At 40.8% G+C, this 12,880-nt stretch overlaps 1 protein-coding gene across 1 annotated transcript in view; it reads right to left on the bottom strand.

Moving 5' to 3' along the window:
- The window catches only part of dennd2c (DENN/MADD domain containing 2C), a 54,152-nt gene extending 48,043 nt beyond the window's left edge, over nucleotides 1–6,109 (bottom strand). The window contains exons 1-2 of the mRNA XM_088640018.1: nucleotides 6,035–6,109; nucleotides 3,809–4,210 (exon numbers count right to left, since the gene is read on the bottom strand). The gene's annotated coding sequence lies outside the window, so the exon portion shown is untranslated. The remainder of the gene's footprint in view (nucleotides 1–3,808; nucleotides 4,211–6,034) is intronic.
- Nucleotides 6,110–12,880: the final 6,771 nt, after the last annotated feature.

Raw genomic sequence — 12,880 nt, 5'->3', positions numbered from 1 at the left:
AAATAGGAAGCAGAATTGATTTCCTAATCTCCATAATCGTCAGCATGACAGCTCTGAGAGCTGATTCATCTCAAGTACCAATTTGTATGTATGGTAAAACTATACAATACACAAGTAAGAACTCACTTACAATATGGTGTTAAATTCTGGTTAACATAGTACAAAATAACTCTCTGAAGCACTGTAAACAGGAAATAGACACATAATGAATTCCTGGTAAAAAAGGAATATCATATACAGTACACAAAAACTAAAGAAATATAGTTAAATCTTGAACTGCCAAAGGATTTGAGCTAAGAAATCCAAAATCCAAAAATACAGATACTATAAACCTTGAGGGAACATGCACTGGATGGAACACCAGTCTATTACAGGGATGCACATGGGAGCCCAAGTGAAAACTGAAGGGTAGATGGAATTGGCATTGAAAACAGGAGGCACATCACTACACAAAGAGTTGTGGAAGTCTGGAACAATCTCCCAGCCCAGCTGTTGATCCCAGTCCAATGCAGAGCTTAAGCTGGTCTTGTGAGCCAAATGAGCTAGACATTCATAACCACATAGCACATGTAAAAAGAACGTTTCACATGGAAAAATGAAAAGCCTACTAAAAAAATTGCTCACTCTAGTTATTTGCATTATATATGATTCCTTAATTATATATATTTTAAACATGCTTGAAGTCTTTCCCTTAACATTGTATTTTTTCTGCAGGAAAAAAATGCGTATTTCATTACAGCTCTTAACTATAGAAACAGAAAACTTCCATGCTTGAAACCAGATGCAAATTATTTTAAATACAGTTCATGGCAAAAGGCTACATTGTTGTATGGGGTTTGTATAAACAATTTGATTTACAGTATCTGCATAACACTCTTTTGTGATCAACTACATTAACCACCAGAGAATGCACAGTTGTCACCAGTGTAGTGTGTTGATCCAATTATTCATAAAAGAAAATACATTTTGAAATCCTGGTGTCCTGGCCAAACTTCCCCCTAGCCTTTACCAATCATGGCCTCCTAATACTCCCCATCAATGAATTGGAATTGGTGTGTAGTGAGTGTTCTGGCGCACTATGGCTGCATTCAAATCATCCAGGTGGGACTGCACTTTGGTGGTGGTGGAGGAGAGTCTCCATTACCTGTAATGCTCTTTTCAGTGGAGTGTCCCGAAAAGCGCTATATAAGTGTAAGAAATTATTATTAAATGTCTACTCCATTTGCAATTGCCATTAACAGCTTGTTTAGTTGAGTGTACCTAGAGTTCAGAATATAGGAAGAACTCTGTAGGTCTTGCTAGGACAAGTTCTTTGTTAAACAGGGGCCTACATCCCTGGTCCTGGAGGTCCCCAGTCCTGTTCATCTTACTTTACCAGTAAAATAAAGTCAAATAATTGTCAAGTTATTTATCATGCCACAGCATGGTGGCACAGTGATCAGCATTGCTGCCTCGCAGCACTGAGGCCCTGAGTTCAATTCCACACCTGGGGTGCTATCTATGGAGTGGAAGTTGTATGTTCTCCCTGTGTTCACGTACTGGAGGCTTCCTCCAGGTGAAATCATAGACATACTGGTAGGTTTATTGGAACTCTAGGAAAACTGGACCTGTAAATGTGTGCGTGTCAGTGTGTGGATTGGCATCCCATCTAGGGTGTGCCCATTTCTTGCTAGGATACGATCGGACTCCCCCACAACCCTCTACTAGACAAAGTGACTAGAAGATGGATGGATATAACTCGGTTAAGAGAAACCTCATCATTGAGGGCTTTTGGCTGACTTTTTTCATCCAAATGAGCTCTAAATGAATTGTATAACCTGTTTACTTGGTCACAGTAAAAACGTTGCTGACCTTTAGAAATTGGTGATTTAATAGTGCCCTATAAACTCTGCTGGGGTGAGACTCTCTAGGAACAGTGCAGGAGACCCACCATTAAATATTAAATAATAATCCTGCAGCTTCAATACCTTGGCACTATTTTTTAATTGTAAATTAACTTGGACCACCAATACAAAGGCAAGGTATTCAAAGGTGCAATAAAGGTTGTATTTCTTCAAGAACATAAGGAGTTGTAATGTAGAAAACACAATATTGACAATTTTGAATTCAGAATATCCTAACCTTCTGTATTTAGAGCTGGTAAGGTGCCTTGTCCTTTTACATCAAAAATAAGTTGCACAAAGGGACAAGGTCTGGTGGCAAGATTTCTGGTGCATCCTTGGACTCAATAACAAGGTCTAACGGAACCACATATTGTTAATCTTGCACATAAAATCTTAGCTGATCTCTCTCACCCAATCTTTTGAGAATGTTGTATGCTTTCCTACCCTCTGGGAAGAGATACCAGATCCCCCCGCATGAAGATTAAGAGAGCGTTTACTTATTTTTTACATAAAAGCATTCAATTGTTGAACAATGAAAAGATAGTTTTCGGGGTACGGATCTTTTTAGAATTGTTTGTTTTCTGAACACCTTACCTGCTTATTGTCTGTTTATTGGCCTTTATAGTACTAGAAGAGTTCTGATTGAGAAATGTTGTTTTGCACTATGGTATTGTACTGTTGTTGTATAGTATTATTGTGAAATATGTTATATGTTATTAGCTCTTGATATACAAGACAAATTCCCTCAGGGGCAATAAAGGTTTTTAATTCATTAGCTACAGCATCAGTTTTAACATAATGAAAATCATGTGCATGAATTGCTATTAGTTTCAATAGCAATCACAGTTCACATATTATAAAAAAATGTCTTTGGCTGTCAGAATTGTCCTTCATCAACAAATTGTTTACCTCATGCAAAACAAAGCAGCCTCATTCAAACTCTTAAGGTTCACTAGTGTCATTTGTAGAATTAAAAGAGGAGAAATAAATCCTAACCCAGTGTATTGCGTACAAATACATTCTCTCTTCCTAAAGTAACAATTCCTGTAGCCCTTACCGGGCATGTGATGGCAAACCTGACTCTATGTGCTACCCTTTCACACCACCATGGATGGGCAAATCACAACCTTCAAAGCTTTATGATCATCTCCTAGTTTTATAGCAGGGAAAATGGAAAAGTAACCTCAAACTTCACTAGTACAAAACATGAACATCTTAGCTGTACAAAAAAGGTTTTATAGTTTACATGAGTTATCTCAGTGATGAATAATTTCAAATTTCTCAGAAAGCTATGGTCCATCTCCACAGTTGTGCAACTACAGTGAAGAGAGAAATACCCACGACAATGACATGGACAAAGGATGGTACATGCAGTGTGTGACCAACCTCAGGCAACGACATTCATTTTTAATATACCAGATGCACCTAGCACAGCTAACAAAAGGAGGTTGATAAAGCATAACAACGAAGCTTGCGTTTAGCAACTGAGTTCAGCCTTAGGAGAAGAATGAGCGAAGTCCTACTCCTTCAGGCAGGAGCAAATTTCCTCCACAGACTCTGGCTAACGGAACAAGCCAAGAAGTGGATGTATCCGCCTCCGAGAGCAATACACCTCACTCAAGAGGGAAATAACAGATTCTTTTAACAACTATTAGCCTTAAGCCGGCAGCCAAATTATCTAATGTGCTTCCTAGAACGACCACAGCTGTGTGGCTGTCATCCAACACACTGCTATCGGATGCAGTGACTTCTTCAGTTTGGGATATCGTACCCTAATTAGCTTCAGCAACCAACAAATCAGCGAAACTCCACATACTGTATTGTTAGCAGCAATAACGCGTACGAAAACACACGTGAGAGTAGCACAAGTCTTCCAGGCAGCTTGATGTACAGTATCTCTCCTATAAGCATCAGTTTCCCCTTACCTCTAAGCAATACAGTGAAGTGTGACTGACCACTCGCATGCCTCTTGTTCACAGTGAGGTCAGTTTTTCAGTGAATATTTCGAGACAGCACCAAACGTTGCTTTGCTCTCCTTCCTCTTGTGTGACTCAGAATATCCTCAAAGTACTTAGCTACGGATACTGTTATTATCTGTAAACGAATTATTTATTTTCTTCTCGCGTTTCGCGGACCGCCCTCCGAGCTCAGTTTTCACGATGTGGCGCTGAAAGGGTTTCTGGAGAGCGAACTTGTTCGTCCGATTCATTAGCAGCCAGGGCTCTTTGGAAGTTTAACAGGAACCAGTTCGGTGCCGTGGCCGCCTCCCTGTGGGCGCTGATCCGGATTGGGATGCGCGGCTGTCAGTCAGCTCTCCCTGCCTCCTCCTACGCGGAGAGAAACAAACTGCAGTTCAATTTGGACACAGAATAACAAGATTTTTTTTCAGCTGCAGTTAAGAAAACTGTTGAGATCTTGCATATTTAGCAAACAATCCCGCCTCCTGTTGTTTTTACCTATTTTTGGTCCGTGTTTTCAGTGGTTTATTGAAATCATATGCAAAATCCGACACCTAATTAAGTGTTTATTTCTTTATTGTTTTACAAATAAAAATACCGATGTGAATTTCCGAGATTTTAGGTGAATATGCTCATCTCATAGCTATAATGTAGCGTTGGTACGTTTTGCAAAACTGAAAGGTCGGTATTATGCTATTATAAGATGTTTCCTCCTTCCAAAAATAAAAATTCAGCAAACCTTAGACAATGATATTTTTTTTATTTTTTATCTAAATGAATCATATCAAATCTTATTGGCGCAAATCCTAACAGTTAATTATACTTTCTTTAAAGTTGCATACATTTCAAAGGATCCCAAAGAGGAAACCCACTTTATCCACCTCTGAACGCGCGACAGCAATTCTGCGCCTGCAGCCATACTTCACACTTAGGTGGAGAGGTGAGAAAAGGCTTCGCCGTTTGGTTACTAGTGGTATACTCAGTAACGATGACAATGATCCCAGTTTAAGAAGTTATTTTAAAGTACAATTATGCTCCGCATTATAGCTGCTAAGAGGAAACTTAATTGACCGCGCCTGTCATGAGGAAGCTCGCCCCGTGTGATTTGTTATGACACTTGATTTCAGGCACTGAGTGGGTTTCCTAAATACTTTAAAACACTTTCATGTGAATGGTCTATAAGCATTGATTATAAACAGGATCTTTTTTAGAGAGCTGACTGGTGGGTATCCTGTCACAGGAAATGTTTTCATATTCCAAGTTATAGAGGTCTGTGTATCTTAAAAGCCCAGGGAGAAGATGAAAGAGAAACAGTGCTGAGCAAAATGTGATCCTGTGTGTGTTGGAAACTGTCTGACTGGCCCTGAGACAGTGTGTGGTAACAAGCTGCTTCTGTACTAACAGCCAGCAGCATGTTAATCTATCACCATTGAGGAATGTACAGTCTTCAAGTTTTTGTTCCATCTTACAACCAACCTAGCAGCTTCTCCTAGTTCATCAGGAAGTGGTTTCTAGGAATAAACCTAGAAAACCTACAGACACAGTGGTCCACCAAGCGCAGAACTGCTCATAATTGGTCCATAGCAAGAGAGGCTTTCTGCTGGAGGACAAAGTTAAATAAAGGGGCCCATGGAACAGGCACCAGAGTTTCCCAGTTATAGTTCTAGTAGAACTCTGAATTACACCTTTGAACAAATTATTTGGGAATCAAACTTATTTAGCCCTCTTTCCAAACCTTATGTTGTCAGTTATTTCAAAGTATCAATAAAACATACAGGATCATGGCCCTCTAGGATGAAGTTAGTCAACACTGATTTAAAAAAAAAAACACAAACCTGACTACAAGTCCAGTAGCTCTTAGAGTCAGGAATGTACAGAGGTGCTAATTAATTACCTTGACTGATCAAGGATAGCTCAGGGTGAAGCCAGAGTCAAATGATACCACAGCACCTGAGGTAACCTGAATTCCAACTGTCAGCTTTCAATATAGAGAATAACATGTCCAGATGAGCCACTTTTCTGACCAATTCATTTAAATGAGAGTGAGAAGTATAAGCTGACAGTGTGCCTTTCAAAGAAAATGTGCTTTCTAATAGCCCATGCTAAGATCTGTTGTCTTCCCAAGTGGCATTCATTTTCTAATTGTTTCATAGTGCAGCACTCAGCAGCCCTTTAAGCTGGATCAAAACCCACTTTGGGAACTGAGAGAAGGTAGTTCCGGTCAACGGTTGCTCCACTCAGGGTTCAGCTGTGCTCAGAACAGGTGTTGCCAGGGCCAGGACCTGTAATCCAGTAATTTAGATGTTCATACAAGTTGTGCTGTACAGATGTTCGTACAAGACCTACCAAGAGTCAGCTGAGTATTCCAGCTGAATTAAAAGCCATATCTCCAATCACGAAAACAAAGGCTGCACTTTATCTCGCCAGGAGTGGAAGGAATGTCCTTTTTTTGGCAGTCAGGAAGCTCCACAGACTGCCCTCGACACGCTCCTTCTTCCCAGAACTCCTAGCAGTGCTTGTGCCGTGGCCTGCAGCAGCTCGGTGTGGACAGGCCAAGGGGCAGGTTTGGTTTTCACTGTGAAATCAGAAAAAAACAGCTGAAAATTGAGAGAAACTCGCCTGTGTCACCGTAGCGCTGCTGAGATGCCTGCAAGAGGCAAAAGAGGGAGGATTTCGGGGGATGTTCAGGAGGTGGAGGGGGTCTGTCTGTATTCTAGTTCACGGGTGCCCAAATCCAGTCCTGAGGAGCTGCAGTCCAGCATGTTTGATAGCAGCACCTTAAGACCTCAGAAAACCATGTAAACCAATAGTTAGCTGTACTGAAAATATGCAGAGTTGGCCTTCAGGGCTGGACATGCTTACCCCTGACCAAGTCAATACAATATAGATATAAGCAGCACTAGCCTAAAGTAGGGCAGTGGTTTTCACTTCTGCCTTGCAGAGCTGCGGTCCTGGGTTCAATTTCTGGGATGCTATTTGTGTGGAGTTTGTATGTTCTCTCTGTGTTATGCCACGCCCCAGGAGGACTCGTCATTCCACCTTGCATTCCAGCACAGTTCACAATTAGCCCATTTACCCTGCCTATTTAATGCTGCTTCACACTCTCCCCTGTGATCAGTATTAGGGTTTTTCCTGGTTAGAGCTACTTCAACTTTTTGTAATTACTTACTACTTGGTTTTTGGCTTCCTGATTCTGGTTTGTTCTCCGACTAAGTCTCCTGGTTTTGTTTTGGTACTTTGGTTATCGTTCTGGCTTCCTCACAGCTTACGGCTCCTCTTCTGGTTTTGTACTTTTGCACCTGTTTGTTTACTTTCGGCTTTTGGACCTCAGACTGTTATATCGACTACACCTCTGGAAATTGTCCTGGTTTCTCTGCAAAGGGTCCTCATTAATATTTTCGAATACTCTGTGTTCGCATGGGTTTCCTCTAAGGGCTGTTTCCTTCCAAAGTCCAGAGATATGCTGGTTGTTTCAATGGCTTCTGGGAAAACTGTCCTTGGCATGAGTGTGTGCATGTTTGAACTTGAACTTGAACTTTATTGCCATATGTAACCGGTACTGGTACAATGGAATTCTTACTTACAGAAAGTCTCTCGATTGTAAAACAAGTGTAAAAAACAAGACAAAGTGCAAACAGTGCATCAAGACAATGTACAAACAAACAATAGACAATTTGCAAGTAAACATGTAGACAGTTTGAATGTAAACAATACAGACGTGTAAACAATGACTGGAGATGTGCAATAGGTAAGAAATCATAAGGAGGTAGATGGTGATGGTGTAGGTGTGGTCCGAGGGGGATGGCTAAATGTGTTCGCCAGTCTCACTGCTTGTGGATGCACTGTTTGTGTCTGTGTATGCCCGTTAATGGACTGACATCCCATTTAGAGTGTATCCCACCTTGTCCCTTGTGCTTCTCAGGACAGCATCCTGATATAGCAGTTAGAAAGTAGATGGATGGAAAGTGTTAAGAAAGAGCTCGACATGAAATGCCCAAGTAGTGAAAACGTAAAAAAACACATACATTATATATTTACTGTATTTCTCCTCAGAAATTCCAAATGAGTATGGCTGTGCCCCAAGAGAGCGATGATGAGCAAATACTGCAGTCTGGGTCTGAATCATGTTCAGCAAAAGTACAAGATCCCTCAAAATACATACAAAAAAAACATGACAAAACATTTGGAAAATATCCCAGTGTTATGGAGTCTTTCAAATCCTAGCACATCAAGGAGCAAAAAACAGCAAATGAGACATCACAGCATTTACTCAAGCTGCTGAATAAAATAAATCCATTTAAAAACAAGCTGGATTTTTCAGGGAGTTTCCAGTTCCATGTACCACCGGGAGAACAGCTGAATTCCACTTCATCGGAGAGCTGGCAGTGCGCTTGACCAGAAGATGAAATCACTGCTGGCTTGTTTCTCTCCCTCATCCCTGACAGGATCATGGAAAACACAGCCCATCGGGCCTCCCGTTGTTTATTCTGTTTTCACGAATCAATACGGAGCAGTCTGTGGGATTCAGCTCCGCATTGAGAAAACTGCCATTCCGCATGACCTCATCACCGGCCGGGGGAGCACACGAGCAGGACGTGAGTCCAGGAAGCTTTCAGGAGAAATTCATCAGGCAAGCGTGTCAGTGTCACACTTTGGTGAGCTGGAGCTGAAATTTAAGTTAAGCTCCAGTTCAGCAGTGTTAAATTCTAGTGCTTCTCACTCTAAAGAGTGAGAAGCACTAGTCTTCAAACCCCTTTGATTTTTAGGCATATCATATATCCATTCATCTATTTTCTAACCGGTTTATCAAATTCAGGGTCGTGGGAAAGCTGGAGCCTATCCTGGCAATCAACGGGTGCAAGGCAGGATACTCCTTGGACTGGGTGCCAGTCTATCCAAGACCAATTTTCCCAGTATCCAATTATCCTACAAGTATGCCTTTGGACTGTGGGAGGAGCACCCAGCAAAACACACACAAACAGAGGGAGATCATACAAACTCCACACAGACAGCAGCCCAGGACTGGAATTGAACCCTGGGCCCCAGTACTGCAAGCAAACCACTGCACCACCATGCCACCCATATACCATTTGATTGAAATCAGGGGTGGTTATCCTTGACACCTCGATTCTGTGCCGTAACAGGATGTTCCACTGACTACTGATTTGATTCTTCATTGCTTAAGTAATGCATGTCTTTTCAGATCACTCAGATAATTAAGTATTGGCTAGAGCAAAGACTTGCAATGTCCTAGAAGGCTGCTCCCCACTGTTTTAAATGGTGCTTTAAGTCAATGTCCTTATCTCCTTGTTCTGGAGAGCCACTGGGTTTTTGGATTTAAATTCCACGTGAGAGCTTAATGACCTAATTAAGAAAATGATTTACTTCTAGTGGTACATTATCACTCTTTCCACACCTTTAGCTATTGAAGAGTTTCAGTTCTCTTTAAAGCAGGGGTCTCTAGACAGCAACAGTCCTGTTGATCTTCTACATCACCTTACATCATCCTATTTAAAGATCAGAAATGTTTGTGAGTTATTGTTCAGTGAAGGAATTAATTTGTTAAATTATGGGGACTCTAATGTTTGTGAATGGTATTCCTTTTTTTAGTTTAGAAACTGAGAATGTGATGGTGATCTACCGTGTAAAACCTGCTGCATAGGGGCTCTTCAGGAGCAGGGCTGAAGAATATGCATGACAGCCTACTGCACCAGGATAGAGAATGACACTGCTGATGCCAGCTTTACACAGTTTTCCTTACAGCAGGGAAAGACACACATAAAACCTGAAGGATGGGCAGGGGACATCAGTTTCTAACGAGGATGTTGTTGGAATTGGTGTGGGGCCACTGTGAGAAAGGTAAAGAACATAAGAAAGGTTGTAAAACAGAGGAGGTCATTCAGCCCAATTGGTATACACAATGATCTTATCCGTATATTTCTTAAAAGAAGCAGGGATTTCAGCTTGGACAAGATTGTTCCAGACTCGCACAACCCAAAGGGTTGTTCTTGAAACTGGGGTTTTTGACTGTTTGAAAAGACAGCCCTTTCTTCAGGTCACAGTGGAAGTACTGGGGTTGAGGGGCACTAAGCCAACATTTCCTATTACATTACATAATAAATCAAGGGTCCTGTTCTTAACTGCTCCAGGGATGTTGATCCCAGCTCTGGAGAGAACATTCTTGAAACAATCTGCAGAGCATCTTTTTCAATCCATCTATAACAGCCTCTTGTTGAAGCCACTATGGAATATTGTGGATATTAATCCTGGAGTTGGGTTTAGAATACAGGTTAGGTAACAGACTGGTCTGTCTGGATTCTTTCTTCCCTAAATTAAGAATCATCTAGAAACATGTTATGTTTCCTTGTCATCAGCGTCGTGACACGCTGTGTCAAGTTTCGCCCAATTGTTGTCAGGAGGATGACTCATCACGTATGGGTTAACCTGTTGTGATAAATGTCACCGCATGGTTTACAGTACACTGCTGTCTTTAAACATGACAAAGACACATGGAGTCACACTGGGAAAAACAAAATTTATTTTTGTTAAAAATACATTCATACATACATATTACAGACTGTCATTATATTTCTGTCCATTTTCTAACCACGTCTCCCAGTCAAGGGTTGCAGGGGAGCTGGAGCCTATCCCAGAAAGCAACAGGCACGAGGCAGGTACACCCTGAATGGGATGCCAATTCATCACAGGGCAGACAGACACACACTCACACCAGGGCTAGTTTTTTCAGATTGTTCTTGAACTTTGGAAGGAAACCAGAGCATCTGGAGGCAACAAATGAGAATAGAAGGAGAACATACAGTATAAACTCCACACAGACAGCACCCCAGGTCTGGAATTGAACCCAGGGCACCAGCATTGCAACGCAAAACTGCGTCATCATGTCACCCATGACATGTATTTAAAATGTGCAAATGTAAAATATTTTTGAATTCTTTTCATTGTACAAGCTTTAAAAGTATGTCAGTATTCTATCCCCACCGAGTTTTGGACATGAAATATATATACGCAGTACATTTTGGTATAGTACTCAGAATTAGTTCTTCCTATTAGGGGTTCCGGTTAGCAGAGTCCCACTGCTTACAAGACCTACAAGACTGAACTTGTGAGACAAATATTTATCAAATATTTTTCTTTGTTCTTCAAAACAAATTTAGTATCTTCAGCCCAGAGACACATATTCTCAGGTCATCAATGTTTCCCCTCAAAGAAATCACCTGTTGTACTGGATGTGCAGGAGAGTGAATGGTTAATTGCCTGAAGTAAACTGAAACCACAGAGAGATTTACCTGTGTTGTGGCTTGAGCCCGAGGACTGAAATCTTGCCCGAAGATAGGCTTTGAAAGTCTGGAGCCCCCATGCGGCAGAAGCAATACCTCCATGAGCAGTAATAACTGACTCACAGGTATTGCTTGACTACATCTGCATTGCAAACAGCAGGCTTTTGCGGATGGAGCCCTGCCTGTTTATCAACAGACGGACTGTGACTCAAAATTACTTCACATTATGTAATGGAGGTGTGCCGCAGTGGCCTGGCAGTCAGCAGTGCTGCCTCACAGCTCTTGTATCCGGGATTTGATTCTGGCCTAGGGTGCCTTTTGCATGGAGTTTGCATGTTCCTGTCATGTTCATATGAGTTCTGGCAAGGTACTCGGGATTCTGCCCAGCTTCCCAACACATGCTGTTGAAGTTTACTAGTGTCTCTGAGTTGTCGTTGTGTATTTGTGTGTCCTCCAATGGATGTCCATCCTGTCCAGAGCATGTGCTGCCTCGTGCGCTACACACCTGGCAATGGTTCTGTGTTGCCGCGACAATTGTAAACTTAAGTAATGTTCTGATAATGGATGGATGGATTATGTACCATAGATTATCTTTTAAAATGCCTTTCTGACATCGGGTGTTACAACCAGAAACACTTGATTTATGCTTTAGAATTTTGAACTGTAACTGAAATAATACACAAACTGCAAATATCATTAAATCTGTTTTTAAAATATTGAACATTTAAATATATTTAAGTTATGCTTATACCAGTATATACCATACATATCAAGGGACATACAGCACATACATATCGCACAATACTGTGCAGCCCTAATGATAAAAATGTACTTCATTTTTTTACTTTCAAAACACAGCAATATTTCATCATCAACATTTTAACATTACAATGTACGCCTAGACATTGCTGTATGCTCTTTGTCACTCCAGTAGCTGACCCACCACTTAATTACTTGAAATAACAACCCACCTTAATTACAATTTACAAACTTTCATAATTTTTTATCTCTCATGTTCCGACTTCATCACAGGATCCTTTTGTCTCTCCTAGTCCCTGTTCCTGGAGAGTTATGAACAAAGACACTTCACATTTTACCAATGGAGAAGATGCAGTATCTGTTGTTACCGTATTTCATTGGGTTTGATTTAACAAGTGTTCAATGTTAAAACGTTTCTTTTCTGGCAACAATGAGCTAATTATGTTGTAATTCAAGTTTTGAAAAAATGATCAGGAGGTAATAAAGCTAGATTTATTGCAACAGAAGAATAGGCTAGTACAGCATGACACACCATAACAAAAGCAAGTTTTGTTTCTGGCACATTTATAAATACATACTGTAGAAAGTGTTATGTAATTCATTGTCTGTGCCTGTGTAATAGCTTGTTGCTGTTTTTACTGTAGGAGTCCATATTCTATTTTTCCCTGTGAGCTTGCTTCATTGTGTAATATGTTGATTCAAGATTAATCAAGGGTTATTTCCCAACGACCACTTTAATTGGTATGGCACTATGCAACTCAGTTACAGTAAAATATTCACAGTGCAGTGATACTGGTAGAGTATAGTGGTATGGATATAGCTGTAAAAAGTACTGTATTGTATACCTCAAGCTCTGAATACAAAAAATCCACATAATTCCACAAAAATGTGTTTTTTAAAAACTTCGAGTAACTCAAACAACTCTGTTGGAACTAAGGCTATGCTACTGTTTCATTGACATATCCAGAACAGCAAAGTACAG

The sequence above is a fragment of the Lepisosteus platostomus genome, chromosome 7 (assembly GCF_059453375.1).
Source record: "Lepisosteus platostomus isolate fLepPlt1 chromosome 7, fLepPlt1.hap1, whole genome shotgun sequence".
Taxonomy (NCBI): domain Eukaryota; kingdom Metazoa; phylum Chordata; class Actinopteri; order Semionotiformes; family Lepisosteidae; genus Lepisosteus; species Lepisosteus platostomus.
This window is presented reverse-complemented; position numbering and strand designations above follow the sequence as displayed.